Source organism: Neovison vison, chromosome 3, assembly GCF_020171115.1.
Source record: "Neovison vison isolate M4711 chromosome 3, ASM_NN_V1, whole genome shotgun sequence".
Lineage (NCBI taxonomy): Eukaryota > Metazoa > Chordata > Mammalia > Carnivora > Mustelidae > Neogale > Neogale vison.
This window is the reverse complement of record NC_058093.1, coordinates 213,270,639-213,287,757: the sequence shown is the minus strand read 5'-3', so window position 1 is coordinate 213,287,757 and position 17,119 is coordinate 213,270,639. Positions and strand designations below refer to the sequence as shown.

At 52.5% G+C, this 17,119-nt stretch overlaps 1 protein-coding gene across 1 annotated transcript in view; it reads left to right on the top strand.

The window, feature by feature from the left end:
* Positions 1 to 458: 458 nt before the first annotated feature.
* HIC2 (HIC ZBTB transcriptional repressor 2) overlaps positions 459 to 17,119 on the top strand; it is a 33,388-nt gene continuing 16,727 nt past the window's right edge. Inside the window, exon 1 of the mRNA XM_044243775.1 lies at positions 459 to 508. The gene's annotated coding sequence lies outside the window, so the exon portion shown is untranslated. The remainder of the gene's footprint in view (positions 509 to 17,119) is intronic.

Genomic DNA, 17,119 nt, shown 5'->3' with positions numbered 1-17,119 from the left:
CTTCCCGGGGGTGGGGGTGGTGGGCGGGCAGTCCGGGCGTTTCGGGGTGCGGTCGCGGTCCCGATCCTGCACCTGGGGTCGGGGTCTGGCGGGGCGACCACGGTCGGGGTCCCGGCTTCTCCGCGCGCCCCTCCCCCACGGCGCCGTCCAGCAGGCTCGTCGCCCCACCCCGCCCAGTGTTCGGACCGCTCACCACCTCCGCCCCGCCCCCACCAGTCCCCGCCCACCACAAGACCCCGCCCCACCCCGCCTCCGGCCCCGCCCCGCCGCTCGCCCATTCAGATGTGGGTCAGGGGTGAGCGGGCGGCGCCGACGTCACAAGCTTCCAAGATGGCGCCGGGAGGGCGGCTGTGAGAGGCGCTCAGGGCGCGCTGGGCGGGGAGCCGAGCCGGGCCGGCGGCGGGCGGACGGGGCGGGCGCAGGCGGCGCGAGTTGGGCGCCGAGGACGGGGCGCCGCGGGCAGGGCCGGCCGGCCGGCGGGCGGAGCGCCGCCGCCGACGCACACGAGGTGAGAGGCAGTCTGGGGCAACAGGGGGGCGCGGGCGGGGGCCTCGGACGGGCGCGCCCCCGGGGAGAGGGGCGTGGGCGGGCGCGCGCCCGCAGGGGCTGGGCGGGGGCGCACGCGGGACCCCCGGCCCGACGCAGCTTGCCCTGGCTTTGTGGTCCCGGTGCCCGGTAGGGCGCGGGCGGCGGGGGACCCTGGGCACAAAGCCCAAGGGCCGGCGCCAGGCCGGGGCGAGGGTCTGCAGAGCGGGGGTCGGCGGCTGAGCGGGCGCCGGCTCTTTGTGCCTTTTCATTAGCAATCTAATCCGAACAGTGTCGGGAGAGCTGCGCTGCCTGACAGGCGGGCGGGCTTCCATTATGCAAACGGCCCAGCGCCTGTGGCCGCCCCTCGTAGGGGGATTTTGCTATTTCCAGAACTGCGACCCTTTGCCTGCGGTCCCTTTTTGTTGTCCCCCCTTCCCCCCGTGGGAATACCGGCCTGGGCAGGGGCAGGGTTGGCCTTGGAGGGGCCGCTTCCAGAAGGCCGGGCCCTGCGGCTGGTGGGCTCGCTGCCCTGCCCCCAGACCTCTCTTGTAGGCAGCCACTTGGCAGGAAGAGAGATGGGCTTGGGGGAGGGGGTCTGCTGGCAGTGGGAGGGGACCGGCTGGCAGAGGAAGGGGGCTGAAGGGCTCCAGCTTGTCACTCTCTGTTTATCTACCGAGATGGTTCATATTCACATGGACTTATTTGGTGCGTGTGGGGTGGCGGGGTGGGGGGAGGCAGGGATCCTTCTCCCTGGGGGGCAGTGACTTACGGAGAGGAGGGAAGGAGGTCAGATAATGCTCGCAGCGGCCCCACCCAGAACAGCGTGGGACTGCCTGGGGAAGGGAGCCCAGTGCTGATCTGGATGAGTTGGAACGGTTTTGAAGTTATTTATCCGTGTCTTCTCCTGTCCCCTCCACCCCCAGTGTCTTTTCCAGTAGGAATTGCCAAGCACATCTGGAAAGCTAGGTTCCCGGCCCTCCCCCCCCCCCCCGCAGGAGGGGTGTAACCCAGAGAGGCCACCCCTCTGACATATGTGGTGGGGGGGGAGGGGTAGAGCTTTGCCCATAGGAATCCTGTGGCGGTGGATTGTTGACTGATGTGGGGATTGCTGTGCCTCTGTGCTTGGGGGAGGAGGAGAGCTGGCAGGTAGTGGAGGGGCCTCCAGAGCTTCTAGGCTGAACTTGGGACTGTTCTCCAGGGACTTTGGATGGAGTGATGGAGCCAGGTCACCCAAACCCAGGACCTTTCTGAAGCTAGTAGCATTTATTGCTTCCTGGCTTCTGGCTTCACTTCTTCTCTTCCATTCCCATTTGCCAATTCTGGACTCCTGGCCCTTTTAGCAGACATTTTCAGGAGCTCAGGCCATGTGGCTGGTCTGTAGCCCTGGCTCAAGGAGAGAGTGTACACTTAGCAGGGTTGCTGGAGTGGTCTGAAAAAAAGCAGATGGGCCGGCCTCAGGCTGGCCTCCAGAGACAAAGCTGTGTGGTGAGATTGCTGGTTAGCTGGCTCTTAGCACCAGGGTGGGCGGGGGGGGGGGGGGGGGGGGGGGGTTGGTGGTGGTGGTGGATGGGAAGCTGATACTTGAGGGTTGAACTGAGGCTTTTGGCCCAGGAGTAGATCGCCTTGCCATCGAGAGAACCTTTGGTCCTGTACAATTGGGCTTAGGAAAATGTCTGGGTCCCATGGGTAGGCAGTAGACTCAGAAGGCTGCGGTGGGGCTCCCCACCTGCCTGCCTGCCTTAGGGGTCAGAACTCCCAGGTTGGTCTGCTTTCCTTTGACTTCTGGCTTTCTGCAGACCAGTTTCGGGGGAGTTGCTGAATATCTCTTGCCCAGCTTCTCTGGCCGTTCGACTCAGAGTGCTGGTGTGTGCCCAGAATTTCTCCCTGCAGTGTTTTCCTGCCAGTTGTTAGGACTTGTAGATTAGTCACTCAGCTTTTACAAGCGATTCCTGAAAAGAAAAATCTCCCTCTGGTTGCTGGCTCTGCATAGAGGAAGAAGCAGCCTGAGGGAGCCAGGCCTTTAATTAAAGCAAAACTGAAATGATTGCTGCAATTGCTGGAAGGAGAAGCAGCAGCACAGGTGGGGCAGAGGCACTGAGTCCTGTCCTGGCGCAGGACCTGCTCTGGGGACAGGTAGGCAGGATCCTATCTTCGTTCCCTGGTCTTGGCCAGCAGCCCAGCCTTCTCCACAAGCTGCAGTCCTGGATTAATCCTCACGTAGTGTTTTCTTTCCATAGATCAGATTTCTCATTTGGTTAATAAGCACAGCCTCCGATCCACTTGAAGTCAGCTGTCGTGGACTTGGAGCAACAGGGTTTTGCATTATTGAGCTGACAGGCCTGCTGCCTTCCCAGAGTCCTTATTGTGTGTCAGGGTCAGATCTGGTGGGGGTGGGGGTGGGTGGTGTGGGGGCAGTGCCTTTTAATCAGCTACTGTCCCCCAGAGAAGGGCTGGCTGGGCAGTTTGGGAGAGTTGGAGGAGTAAGGAAGGAATAAAGTTCAGTTTACCCAGGGGACCTGTGGTGTTGCCCTTTTACTGGCCTGTTGGCCTCAGGCTGTCATCCCCACCCAGTGCTGCTCGCCTTGCCCACTGGGGCTGAGGGCTACAGCCCCCAGGACCTGATCACTAGGAGAGTGGGGCCTCTTCCTGTTTCTGCCACATGGGAGAGAGCTTTTACCATCGAGAAGAAACAACCAGTCAGGTTCTTGCCCTCCTGGTTCTTGGAGCCTGTCTCGGGAGGGCAGTGAGAGGGAAGTGGACTTAGAAAGTCTGGAAGTGAGTGTGACATTGGGTCTGCCGTTTACTCTCCATGTGACCTTGGACAGTGATTGATTCTGAGCCTTAGTGTCCCCGTGTCTAAAATGGGAGCATAACTTGAGTTTACATTACATATTGCTGCCCTCCAGAGCTTAGCCAGGCAAACAAATGATTGTAAGATAGACTGATAAGGGCTGGCACGGTGCTGTTGCGCGGTTCAGAGGGCACCGTGGATGGTGGCTGTAGCTTCGAGCTGTGGAGGAAGGGGACGGCTCCAGGCTGGAGGAGAGCCACAGATGGCATGCTAAGTTCAAGTTGACTGGAGGAGAGTTTTACGGCGGAGCGCGTAGACAGTGGCAGCGTGAAGTGTGGCGGGCGAGATAGAGCAGTGAGGTGAGACCGCGAGCCTGCAGATGTTGTGTGTTAGAGAAGCTAGCACAGGAGCACCCTCTCCATGCTAGGCACCTGTGAGGCTCTTTGGCAAGCTTTTTATTCCTTCAAGATTTTCTGAGAACAGACACAGGGGTGCAGTGCCCAGTCCTGCAGGTCTGCTGGATCATGCTGGTCTCTGACTTTCACAGCCTTACAAACAAGTGGTCAGCCTTAGGCCGGGAGATAGGGGCACACTTGGTTTTCTCGGAATCCTTCCAGGTCAGCCCGCCGGATAGTCTCCTCTTACAGATGGGTAAATGAGACTCAACTGGGAGATTACATAACTTGTGGGGCTGCAAGTAAGCAACTGGTTAAGCTGGGGCTGGAGGGTAAAATGCCTTTGACTCCTGGGCTTTGTGAGGACCCATGTGGTGTGGAGTGTTGAGGTCTGAGCTCCAAACAGGGAGAGGCGAACAGACCGCCCCCTCCCCAGGAGGATCCTGGCTCTAGCTTAGGGGTTTCCAAACAAGCCAGGCCAGTTTGACTCTGCCTGGCACGACCAGCCTGTGCTTCCTGCTGGGAGGGGCCTTGCCCTGAGGGATAGGGACCTGGGCTGGGGGAGGTCTCCGAGAGCTCTTATAGCCTGGAGTGGCAGGAGTGGCGAAGCAAGGCAAAACAAGGGAAGCAGGTGGGGGTTGGGGTTGTATGTGGGCCCCCAGTGAGCTTGATAAGGAAGGGAAAGCCAAGAGGCAACTCCAGGCCTGTCACAGTCCAAGAGGGAAGGGTTCAGGCTGGGGTCCTCTGCTGAAAGAGGGTGTGGCTGGACTTGGTAGAGAGTGACTCTAAGAACCTGCCCTGGGACAGTCAGGAAGGGATTCAGAGCCCCTCCTTCAGACTGCTCAGTTTTCATGTTTTTCATGGTAATGTCCCACATGGGTGGAGGAGAGGGTGAGTGTGGCTCTGGGGTGAGAGCAGGTCCTCCTGTGGGTGAGAAGGGACAGAATAGCCATATACATACGCCAAAGGGCTTTGCTACTGCCTCTGAGATATGTATATCAGAGTGGGTGCCTGTTTCCTGTTTGAGGATAATCTCCTCCATGGGCACTTGAAGTATGGATGAGGAAGGAGAGGGGTGTATGGAAAGGTAGGTGGCCCAGTCTTTGAGGGCATGTATCTCTAGCTCTCCTGTCTATTCCATGGCAATTCCAAGGGCCACTAAGGAAAGGCAGTGTTTGGGCTTGGCTAGGGGGCCGCTTCCAGGTGGAGAGTTGGCCCCTTGAGGAGATGGAAGGACTGCTGGCTCTGGCACAGGCGTGGCTGCTGTGCAGACTTGTCCCGCGTTCCAGGCTGCTGCGGTGGCCTCAGGCTTCTTTCCCAGCAGCACCTGTGGGTGGGTGGGTTCTTTCAGGTGAGTATTGGGAGGGGCCACTCCTATTTCTTGAGAACAGTAACTACCCCCACATCACCCCCCCAGGTGTTCTCATCAGACCAGACCACACTGGGGTCTGAGCTTCCTCCGCTGCCTCATCAGCCTGGTTACAGGCCCTTTAAGGAGAAGAAATGCCCATGGTCTTTGTAGTTCCCTCACCTGTGCTGCTTTGGAAGATCGTAAGATCTTGGTGGATTCTTGTTCCTGAAATGAATGAGAAGAGTAGGGTTGATTGCTGGGAAGGTGGGGTCTGAGGCCTCAGTGGCCTTACCCTTTGTGGAGACCATGGTGCTTTCCTTGTGATGAGTGCTTGCTGTGCATTGACCCATCAAGTACATGCTGTTACTGTGCTGCCGGGAAGAGGCCTGCCTGCTGGTGCCCTAGTTCCCATCCCCACACGTGAGGATCACCTGTGCTGGTAGAGGCCAGCCTGGCCTGTTTCTAACTTCCCATGTTTCCTAAGACGTGGAAATGAATTTGATGTGTAGCCAAGGTCAAGAACCACTGCTTTAGGGCACCTGGGTGGCTCAGTGGGTTAAGCCACTGCCTTCGGCTCAGGTCATGATCTCAGGGTCCTGGGATTGAGTCCCGAGTCGGGTTCTCTGCTCAGCAGGGAGCCTGCTTCCTCCTCTCTCTCTGCCTGCCTCTCTGCCTACTTGTGATCTCTCTCTGTCAAATAAATAAATAAACCTTTAAAAAAAAAAAAAAAGAACCACTGCTTTAGCAGGTGATGAATCTGTGTTGGTAATAGAATCAAGCAAGTGGTGAGTCCCCATTGACCAGTGGATTATGATCTGGGGTGTCATGAATGCTTTAACTCTGATGGCCCAGTAGGATTGAATTTACAGAACAAGTTGGGTTGATTTTGTTAGTTACTAGAGTCTCAGAGAAGCACCAGACACAGAACACAGAAGGCATTTACTCTTTTCATGGTCCCTCTTCCTTGGTGGCAGTGGGAGAGACCCCAGGCCAGTGTGCACTAGGGGGGTCTCTGGAGTGCTACCTGCTGCTCTTGAGCCCAGGGCTCTTTGTCCTGCTAGGTTTTCAGAGTTTCCGTGTTCTGCTTTTGTGAGTGCATTCGTGGACCCTGGTTGGACTCCCTGTGCCCTGGCAGGGCCTGACCTAGTGACATTTGGGATCCTTGTGGCTCCCTAATGAGCCACTGTGGCTGTAGCCAGGGACTTCTGGGACCTGAGCTGTTTTTCTGTTTTTCTCTTTGACCTCAAGGTTCCCGGGAGAGAGAGATTGGTCCTGAGGTTGCTTTTCTGGATTGTTATCTGGATAAGGTGTGTAAGGGGCTGGGAAACAGAATTGGGAGGGGGTTGCTGTGAAAGGGCATTAGAGAGGTAGAGCTTCAGGTAGTAAGACCTGGCTCATTGGCTCAGCTCTCTTTGCTAGAAGAGAACAAGGGGCAGTCTTGGGGTTTTGTGCGTTATCTGTGGGCAGATGGAACACAAGACAGCTCTGCTTCTTGCTCTGGGCAGCTTACAGAATGAGGTGAGCAGCAAGGCCTCTGAGTCTGGTGTGGTTGGGGTTGGTGTCCTGGTTAGGAAGTGCTGTCCATTAGGGAAGGAAGACCAGCCTGGGCTGGGGCAGTGAAAGAGAGGGGGTTGAGAAGTCTTGGCTGGTAATTGAGGAAGAAGTGGGTGGTGTTGGGAGCACAGGCAGGGTGTCCTTCCTCTCTGTTCTTTTTTCTTTCTTTCTTTCTTTTTTTTTTTTTAACAATTTATTTATGTGACAGAGATCACAGGTGGGCAGAGAGGCAGGCAGGGGTGCATCTTGGTGGATGGACTCTGGTTCTGTCTTGAGAGCTAGCGGTCTTAGAGGTGGGTTCGTGTCTCAGCTCTTTTGTCTCTTCATCCCACTCTACCTCCCCCCCCCACGCCCCCCCCCCCGCCACCCTCTGGTAGAAAGTGACGGATGGTTTGTGTCTGACAGTTGTTACTGCTGATTTGCTTGAATACGGGAGGAAGGGTGGTTCCCACAGAATTCCTGACAGAATGCTAGGAAAGTAGTCCAAGACGAGGGCCAGGGACTCACTTTTGGGCTCTTCTTACCCCGTGGTAGCCCTTGTGGGAGGTGTTCCGAATTTAATCATTGGAACATAATCTGTGCAGTGCCAGTCATTTTATCAGTCTTCACTGTACAAGTGGCTCAGAGAGGTTAGGCAGTCAGTCTCAAGTCATGTAGCTAGGAAGCCGGTAAGAAGTTTTTTTTTTGTTTGTTTGTTTGTTTTTTTTAGATTTTATTCATACATTCATTCATTCATTTACAAAAGATTAATTATTTATTTATTTGACCGACAGAGATGACAAGTAGGCAGAGAAGCAGGCAGAGAGAGAGAGGAGACAGCAGGCTCCCCGCTGAGCAGAGAGCCCGATGCGGGGCTAGATCCCAGGACTCAGGGATCATGACCTGAGCTGAAGGCAGAGGCTTTAACCTACTGAGCCACCCAGGCATCCCTTATTTATTTATTTGACAGAGATCACAAGTAGTCAGAGAGGCAGGCAGAGTGAGGGGGGGGAAGCAGGCTTCCTGCTGAGCAGAAAGCCCGATGCGGGGCTCGATCCCAGGACCCTGAGATCATGACCTGAGCCGAAGGCAGAGGCTTTAAAACAAAACAAAACAAAACAAAACTTTATTTATTTATTTATTAAGATTTTATTTATTTGACAGACAGAGATCACAAGTAGTCAGAGAGGCAGGCAGAGAGAGAGGAGGAAGCAGGCTCCCTGCTGAGCAGAAAGCCCGATGCGGGGGCTCGATCCCAGGACTCTGGGATCATGACCTGAGCTGAAGGCAGAGGCTTTAACCCGCTGAGCCACCCAGGCTCCCCAAGGCAGAGGCTTTAACCCACCCAGGCACCCCAGGAGAGAGAATCCTTAAACTGACTCCCTGCTGAGAAAGGAGCCCAGCGTGGCCCTTGATCCCAGGTCTCCCAAGATCATGACCTGAGGTGATACCAAGAGTCAGATGCCAGGGCACCTGGGTGGCTCAGTGGGTTAAGCCTCAGCCTTCAGCTCAGGTCATGATCTCAGGGTCCTGGAATCGAGCCCCACATCGGGCTCTCTGCTCAGCAGGGAGCCTGCTCCCCCCACCGCCCCCGCCTGCCTCTCTGTCTACTTGTGACCTCTGTCTGTCAAATAAATAAATAAAATACTAAAAAAAAAAAAAAGTCAGATGCCCAACCGACTAAGCCACCCAGGGACCCCTGTTAGAGAAGTTCTAAGAGTAAATTAAACACAGCCACACACGTGTGTGGCAGCCTCAAACACGTATGCGTGGGCTCCTTCCTCTGAGCTTTGCTGGAGCCTAAGGACAGTAAAAGTTTTTCATTTTGAGTGGGGCACCAGTATGGCTGTCTTGGACAAAGCCTGGAGCTGGGCAGGACTTCCTTGTAAAATGGGGAGGGACCACTACAGGCCTGGTGAGCAGGTCCGTTCCCCACCCTTCTCCAGGTAGGGTCTGGAGGTGGTCAGGGAGTCAGGACTCTCGGGGTCATCCTTAGCCTTCTAGTGCCAACTTCTTCCTTTCTGGCATGTTGGACTATAAACTTGAGCTTTTGTTGACCACTTTTCAGAGGATCTGTGAGGGTGATGGTCTGGGGGTTCCTGGGAACTCAGAACTGGGCTCCTTTCCTTCTCTTGGTATTCTCACTGTGCAGGCAAATGAGAGGTGCTTGGGACTGGGTAGGGCGGCCTCCTAGGGTGAGGCTGTTTCTTGATAGATGGGTGATCTTGGCGATGAAGAGAGCAAGGCATAGCTGCATCAGGTGCTCTGGGCCACCCCACCCAGGTGCCTTTCTCAACTGCCACTAGGCTCTAGGTGGAGGTGGGTTGAACACGAGGTGCAGGTGAGTTGGGTTGTCCTTTGGCTGTGGTAGGTGAACCTGAGCGCCAGAGGGGTGCAGGCAGGGGAGAGGACTGTTTCCAAAGTCCCACATTCCATGCATGTGTTGATGCTGATAAGGGCAGCAGGGCTGGCTTAGCTGCTTTGGGCAGGAGGGGACTTTGACTTCATGCCCCCAGCAGGCAGCGAGCTTGCACATCCTGCTTCCTGCAGCACCCCTCCCCCACCTCCCCCTCTCACCTCCTCTGCAGGGCCAGCACTCCGGGGGCCCACAGCGTACAGAGTCCCAGCTTGTTCCCAGAGCGTTGCTAGCTCTGAGTAAGCAGGCCTTCGGAGGTCTTTCCAGAGTTTCTGTTAGTCCTGCTGCCTCTTAGAGTATTTGGTGAACAAGTGTGATTTTGGGAAGAATGCATCTCTGCCTCATTTTCCTTGCCTATAAAATGGGTTGTTAGAAATATTTGAGCTAGTGCATATCAGCTGTTTGCAGAGTTATTTTGCAGACCTCTAGGGTCCCCAAGACCCTTTTCATAGTACTTAGAAGTGACTGGCCTTTGTTCTGTGCAAAGCCATGGTGGTGGTACACATCACCCAGAGTTGTGTTCTCCACTGGTGGTGTTCAGACAGAGACGGCCAGTGTTACTGAGCGTCCTAGGGAGGCAGTACAGATGACTGAGGAGTAAATCTAGACCCTGGGGTACATGTCTTTTTAGTATTAGTGACAAAATGGGGGAGTATGCATGGCTCACTTGAAGCAGAACCATTGTCTCCAGAAAGCCCTTCACATCTGCTTGGGCTCTACTCTGAACTAGCTGCTTTTTCTCACGAAACACTGTTTTCAGTTGAAAGAACGACTGACAGACAAGGTGTGGTTATTCAGACTTGGAGAATTTGCCCAGACATTTTCTCAGATGCAGGTGGTGAGCTTTGCCGCTTCAAGGAAAACAACTGACAATGTGTGTTGCTGGTGCTAGAACCCTCACGGGAAGATGAGTTTTGGAAAACTCCGCTCCATCACTGTGAGCCTGACTTAGCCTTCACTGATAAGATCAGCGGTGATACTAACACATGGAGTTTTTTGGTGTCCTATAATGAAAAGTGATGACATTTGGAAGATCTGATCAACTCAGTGAACCAAAATTTTCCAGATGACCAGTGCTTGATGTTGCACAACCTTGCATGGTTAGGAGTGCAGCCTAGACCAGTGGATTTTTGCGTAACTTAGTGTAAGATAGTCATGGATACGATTTCAGACTCTCTATTGCAAATTGTTTATTTATTTATTTATTTTTAGATTTAAAAAATCTGTTTGAGAGACCAAGCATGAATGGCGGGGGTGGGGGCGGGATGCAGAAGGGGAGAGAGAAGCAGACTCCCTGTTTAGCTTGGGGCCTGATGGGAACTGGATCCCAGGACCCTGAGATCATGACCTAAGCCGAAGGCAACATTTAACTGATGGAGCTAACCAGGCGTCCCTCCTTTGTAACTTTTGTAAGACCACCACTTGTTGAATTTCAGTGTAATGTCAGTGAAAAAGGGCCACACTTATCTGAAAGGATTATTAAAATACTTCTCTCTTCTGGGGCACCTGGGTAATACTTCTCTCTTCTGGGGCACCTGGGTGGCTCAGTGGTTTAAGGCCTCTGCCTTCAGCTCAGGTCGTGATCCCGGGGTCCTGGGATCAAGCCCCGAATTGGGCTCTCTGCTCGGTGGGGAGCCTGCTTCCCTTCCTCTGTCTCTCTGCCTGCCTGTCTGCCTACTTGTGATCTCTGTCTAATAAATAAACAAAATCTTGAAAAAAAAAAATACTCCTCTCTTCTCTCTGTGTAAAGAGACACTTCCTTAGAGACTTGAATCAAAACCACATATCCTAAAAAAAAAAACAAAAAAACCACATATCCTAACAGACGAAGTGTAGAAACAGTTACGGGAATCTAGCCGCTTCTGGGTCGCCTGGGTGGCTCAGTCGGTTAAGTCTGCTTTCATTTCGAGTTACGGTCCCAGAGTCCTGGGATTGAGTTCCGCATTGGGCTCTCTGGTTGGCGAGGAGTCTGCTTTTCTCTCTGCCTCCTGTCCCCCTGCTTGTGCATGCTTTCTCTCTCTGACAGATAAATCTTTCAAAACAAAACAAAAAGCAACTGAGAGAATCTAGCCACTTCTATTAAGCCAGATGTTAAAGAGATTTAAAATGTAAAATGGGTGCCTGGATGGCTCAGTCGTTAACCATCTGCCTTCAGCTCAGGTCACCATCCCAGAGTCCTGGGATCAAGCCCCACATTAGGCTCCCTGCTCTATGGGGGCCCTGCTTCTCCCTCTCCCCCTCCCCCTGCTTGTATTCCCTCTGTAGCTGTCTCTCTGTCAATTAAATAAATAAAAGAAAAAAAATGCAAAAATGTAAAACTCTCCTCATTAATTTTTTTAATTTTGGGATTTTGTCCCCCCATAAAAAATGGTATTTTTGTTAATGTTTTTTGTTATTGTTTTTTTGTTTATAGTTTTCTTTTTTTAAAGATTTTATTTACTTATTTGACAGAGCTCACAAGCAGGCAGAGAGAGCAGGGATGCAGGCTCTATGCCAAGCAGAGTGCCCGATGCGGGACTTAATCCCAGGATCCTGAGATCATGAGCTGAGCAGAAGGCAGAGGCTTAACCTACTGAGCCACCCAGGCCCCCCTCTAATTTTTTTTTTTTTTAAGAATTCATTTATTTGGGGTGCTTAGTTGTTAAGCCTCTGCTTTTGCCTTTGGTCATGATTCCAGGGTCCTTGTATTGAGCCCAGAATTGGGCTCCCTGCTCAACAGGAAGCCTGCTTCTTCCTCTCCCACTACCCCTGCTGTGTTCCCTCTCTTGCCCTTTCTCTGTCTGTCAAATAAATAAATAAAATCTTAAAATTAAGAGTGAGGGTGAGAGCATGAGCTGGGGAGGGAGAGAGAGAAGCAGACTTCTGCTGAGCAGAGAGCAGATGTGGGATTCTGAGACCATGACCTGAGCTGAAGTTGGACGCTTAACTGACTGAGCCACCCAGGCACCCTGTTTTTAATTTTTTAAGTGATCTCTACACCCAGCTTGGGGTTCTAACTCACAGCCCCGAGATCAGGAATCACAAGCTCTACTGTCTGAGCCAGTAAGGCACCACCAACATGGGTTTCTTACTGCTGTTTTAAGTCAAGTTACTGTTTTAATTACCAGGTTGTCTAATGTGCTAAATAGAACAGTAACATGGGCTGTATAAACTGCATGAAAGTTTGTTGGGCATCCTAAGTTTGAAGAAAGTGATCAACAGTTTCAAAGTGCTTGAGGGGAGAGTGCTGGGCAGCCTTCTTCTTTCTCATGACCCCGTCTTCACCGCCTGCTTCACCTCTCACGTATTATCCCCTCTCTTTGCACTGCTCCTGCCTGGCTGGCATTTGCTCACCTGAATAGACCATGTACAGGGCTTGTTCTATGCCCAGTGCCACTGTGGCTGTGGGCTGGTGGGACACGCAGTCCCTCACCTTGGGAGCCTGGTTGGGGGTCGCTGTGGGCTGAGGCAGAGGGGAAGTGCGCAGAGGGAAGCAGCTGGGCAGCTGGTGCTGACATGGGGTCCTGGGAGAAATGCAGGGCTTGCTTCGAAGGGGGAGGGGCACCCGGTTGTGACAGTGGACCAGATTTTCTGCAGAAGCACCATGCAGGCCCAGCTGGAGTGTGGACTTTATCCAGGCATCGGGAATGCATTGAAAACTTTTTAAGCAGGGGAGTGACTGGATGAGACCAGTGTTTGAGAAAGATAACTCAGGGTTGATTGGACTCTGAATTGGAGCAGAGGCTGCAGAGGGGAGATGTGTGCTAGACTTCGGTATTTTCCCTTAGAGTGGCGATAACTGCCCTTTCTGCCCTCTAGTCCTTTGGAGGGTTCCTGGGATTTCCCTCCTGTTGGGTGAGGCATGCCTGGCCTCCCAGGTGTGGAGGCCCTTCTGTTGCTTTCTACTTACTGGGACAGAATGATAGTTTCTGGGCTTCTCCCATGGGACTGAACCCTCTGAAGCCCTTCTTGGCATCTTGCTGTCATGTTTGCCTAGCTGTGTGGCCGGCCCTGCAGTGTTGGTGGGGGGGGGCGTGTCTCTGGGTCAAGGGATGTGAGGGATGCTCAAGTGAGTGTCACACAGCTTTAGTCTCTGGCACCGCTCCCTGTTTTCTTGGGGCTCCTGCACAAAGCATGCCAGCTTCCTCGGTTGACTTGAAAATTGTGCTCTGGGTTATTTACAAACATGGTTACGAGAGAGTATAAAATTACCTGTACACATATGCAGGTGCAGTGGGCAACATGTGCCTCAGGTTCCCCCACCCATGTAAGAAGTGGCCCCTGGGGGCGCCTGGGTGGTTTAGTGGGTTAGGCCTTTGCCTTCTTCTCGGGTCATGATCTCAGGGTCCTGGGATCGAGCCCCATATCGGGCTCTCTGCTCAACGGGGAGCCTGCTTCTCCTGTTCTCTCTGCCTGCCTCTCTGCCTACTTGTGATCTCTCTGTCAAATAAATAAGTAAAATCTTAAAAAAAAAAAAAAAAAAAAAAGAAGAAGTGGCCCCTGGACACCCACCTGCCTAGTTCCCTACTTCCCTACTTCCCTGCCTCCCTCCAGGAATTATTACTCTTCTGAATTGAGGTTAACCATTCCCTAGCTTTTCTTTGTCACCTCCCTGGGCTTGTCAGGATTCTTGAACAACGGGTGGCTGGGTTTGGCCGGGTTTGGCTGGGTTTGGCCAGGTTTGGCCAAGTCTGCCCTTTGTGCTCTCAGAATCAGCCACTAATCTCTATTTTGAGATTCATTGAAGTGCTGGGGATAGCCGTGGTTTCTGCCATCCTGTTCCCTCTTGGAGTGGTCCAGGGTGGTGCTGTCCTTCATTTCATTGTCCAGCCTGCTAGTGGGGGGTTCGGGAGTTTTCAGGGGAGGGTCTTTGTTGGCTCCTGAGTAGCCCTGTTTTCACCACACGGCCGGCTCCACTTCTCCAGCCGGATACATGCCTGTTCAGTTTGTTATCTGTCTCTGGAGCTGGTTTCGTAATGCTATACAGTCCTCCCAGTGCCACTAAGACTCCATTTGAAAAGTAGAGGGACACGGAGTGTTTTCCTCAAGTCCGGGCGGATCTCTCTCTGGTTCCCTTTCTGAGTTGTTGGCTTCTGCTCTGTTAGACCCTTCAAGATACCTGCTGGGCACATGAGACCTCTTCTGTGAGATGCCACACCTGGAGGCTTTTTAGACACAGGGGGTATAGAGGGTGAGGTTTTCTATGGAAGTTACCTAATTTTATCCTTAAAAATGGCTTCTTGAGGGGGCGCCTGGGTGGCTCAGTGGGTTAAGGCCTCTGCCTTCGGCTTGGGTCATGGTCCCGGGGTCCTGGGATCGAGCCCCGCATCGGGCTCTCTGCTCGGCAGGGAGCCTGCTTTCTCCTCTCTCTCTGCCTGCCTCTCTGCCTACTTGTGATTTCTGTCTGTCAAATAAATAAATAAAATCTTAAAAAAAAAAAAATGGCTTCTTGAAAACAACTGGGTGCCTATGATGTTTCTACTCGACATTTTTTTTTTCTTTTTTCATCTTTGATCTTTGGCTATAGTTCCTTGAGTCATTTCTTTGAGAGTTGGGGGGTTTGATCTCACTGGAGCCAAGGGGGCTTGGAGAAGCTCAGTGCAGCAGCCCCCTTAGACCTCCTATTCCGGATGGCCTCTTCTAGTTTCTCTTTGGCTTCCTTCCTTTCATGTGCCCAGCTGGCTGCTCTGGGACCCGCTCATGTGTTGGTAGAAATGTATCCTGTTTGTACCTCACCTGCCACTCTGAATTTTCTCTTCTCTTCTGGGCTTGCTTGATACTGGAGCTTCTCTCTGTAGAAGTACCAGCTAGCAGGTTGTTGTTATTTTGGGTTCCAGACACTGATTTTTTTTTTTTTTAAGATTATTTATTTATTTGACACAGAGAACAAGCAGGGGGAGCAGCAGAGGGAGAAACAGGCTCCCTGCAGGGCTTAATCCCAGGACCCCGAGATCATGACTGGAACCGAAGGCAAATGCTCAACCAACTAAGTCACCCAGGCTCCCTGAGACACTGATTTTTATGGTGGTTTCTAGGTCTTCTATAGGTTCCTGGCTGGTCTGCGGAGTTCTCTGTTCCAAGATGGACATTCCATTCTGGGTGTGGCCATTTTGTTCTGTCAGTGCTCTGCTTTTTTTTTTTTTTTTTTTAAGAGTTTATTTGAGGGGGGCACCTGGGTGGCTCAGTGGGTTAAGCCGCTGCCTTCAGCTCAGGTCATGATCTCGGGATCCTGGGATCGAGTCCCACATCGGGCTCTCTGCTCGGCAGGGAGCCTGCTTCCTCCTCTCTCTCTCTCTGCCTGCTTCTCTGCCTACTTGTGATCTCTCTCTGTCAAATAAATAAATAAAATCTTTAAAAAAAAAAAAAAAGAGTTTATTTGACAGCACAAGTAGGCAGAGGCAGGCAGAGGGAGAGTGGGGGGAGAAGCAGGCCCCCTGCTGAGCAGAGAGCCTGATGCGGACTCCATCCCAGGACTCTGAGATCATGACCTGAGCCGAAGGCAGAGACTTAACCCACAGAGCCACTCAGGTGCCCCAGTACTCTGCTGCTTGTCATGTGATTATTATTATTAGTTGGTGGTTCAGGGAGATTATTTCCTGACCTGGGTCTACTTGCTAATGAGGACCAAGACTGGGCCCTGCTCCCCATCATGAATGTTTCTGTGCCCTGTATCGTATTCAGGTACATCGTACAGAGGCAATTCATGCAGTTGTGGGTTCTTTACAGATGGACATACTTGTGTAACCAGTGTCCAGAATGAGAAATACAACCCCCGGCCCCCCTTGTGAGTCCATTGAGTCACCCTGTCTTCCCCCGCTCCTCCCTTGCCTTTGGACTTGTGCTGCCTGCTTTCCAACTTACATGAATGGAATCACATCACATAGTCTCTTTTGGGCCTGGCTTCTTTGGTCAGCTGTATGCTCAGGAGACTTGTCTACGTGCGTGTAAATCTAACTATGTGACCTCGCCAACAAAATTAGCTATTTTTAACCTATAAAAGGCACATTTGTATGGTCCTGTGCAGATGATCAGTCGTGCTCATGGCTGGCTAACAGCCTCAGTACCTTCAGCTCTCCCCTGTCTGGTAGGTGTTGGGCTCCTGTGAGCAGGGCTGCTGTGCACATGCTTGCCTGGGTTTTGGTGTACCTTGGAGTGTGTTTTCTGGACCACAAGGTTTGCATGTTTTCATTCTAAAATACTACCTTCCTCTTTCCTCCTTGGGAAATATTCTTTTAGTTCGGCCAGCTAATTGAAGCTTCATCTTTACTGTCTGGCATCAGGTTTTGTTTTTCTCTAATTCCCCTTTTGGGTGCTGTCGCTGTTACCCTGGCCAGGAGGGTCAAGTTGTGTCATGGGGCAGGGCAGTGTTTCTTGCCGGCTTGCCTTGAGAATTCTGACTGGCCTACAGCAGCTATGTGGGTGAAGGATTGTCTGCCCTTTCTTGGGAAGGACTGCCCTACATTGGGAGGTGTTTCTTCCTGCCCCCTGCTTTCTTAAAATAATTTGTTTAGGGACGACTGGGTGGCTCAGTCACTTAAGCTTCTGCCTTCAGCTCAGGTTATGATCCCAGTGTCCTGGGATTGGGGCCCATATGGAGCTCCCTGCTCACCAGGGAGTCTGCTTCTCTCTCTGCCTCTCTCTCTCTCTCAAATAAGTAAAAACAAAACTAAGCCCCTTAAGATGTATTTGTTTATGTTTGAGAGAGAAAGCATGCGCCCACCAGCACGAGGCTGGGAGGAACAGAGTGAGAGGGAGAGAATCTTAAGCAGACTCTGTGCTGAGTCTGGAGCTGGACATGGGAGCCTCGCTGACCCAGAGATCACAACCTGAGCCAAAATCAGGAGTCAGACGTTGAACTGATTGCGCCATCCTGGTGCCCCTCTTCCTGGTTTTTGGTCATGAAATATTTTTTGTATGACATCACAGTGATAGAAGATGGTAGGAGTTTGGGTTAGTTTTGTTTTGCTTTAATTCTTTTAAGAGTCCTTAGTTGGCATAAGAAATTGTTAATTGCTAGGATTGATTTTGAAATTGTGGAGTTGGAGTTTCTTTACAGGAGCCATGGGCGGGCAGTTGTAGCACTGTGACTCAGCGGTGACTCCGCTCTCTGCCTCTGGGACTTCGTT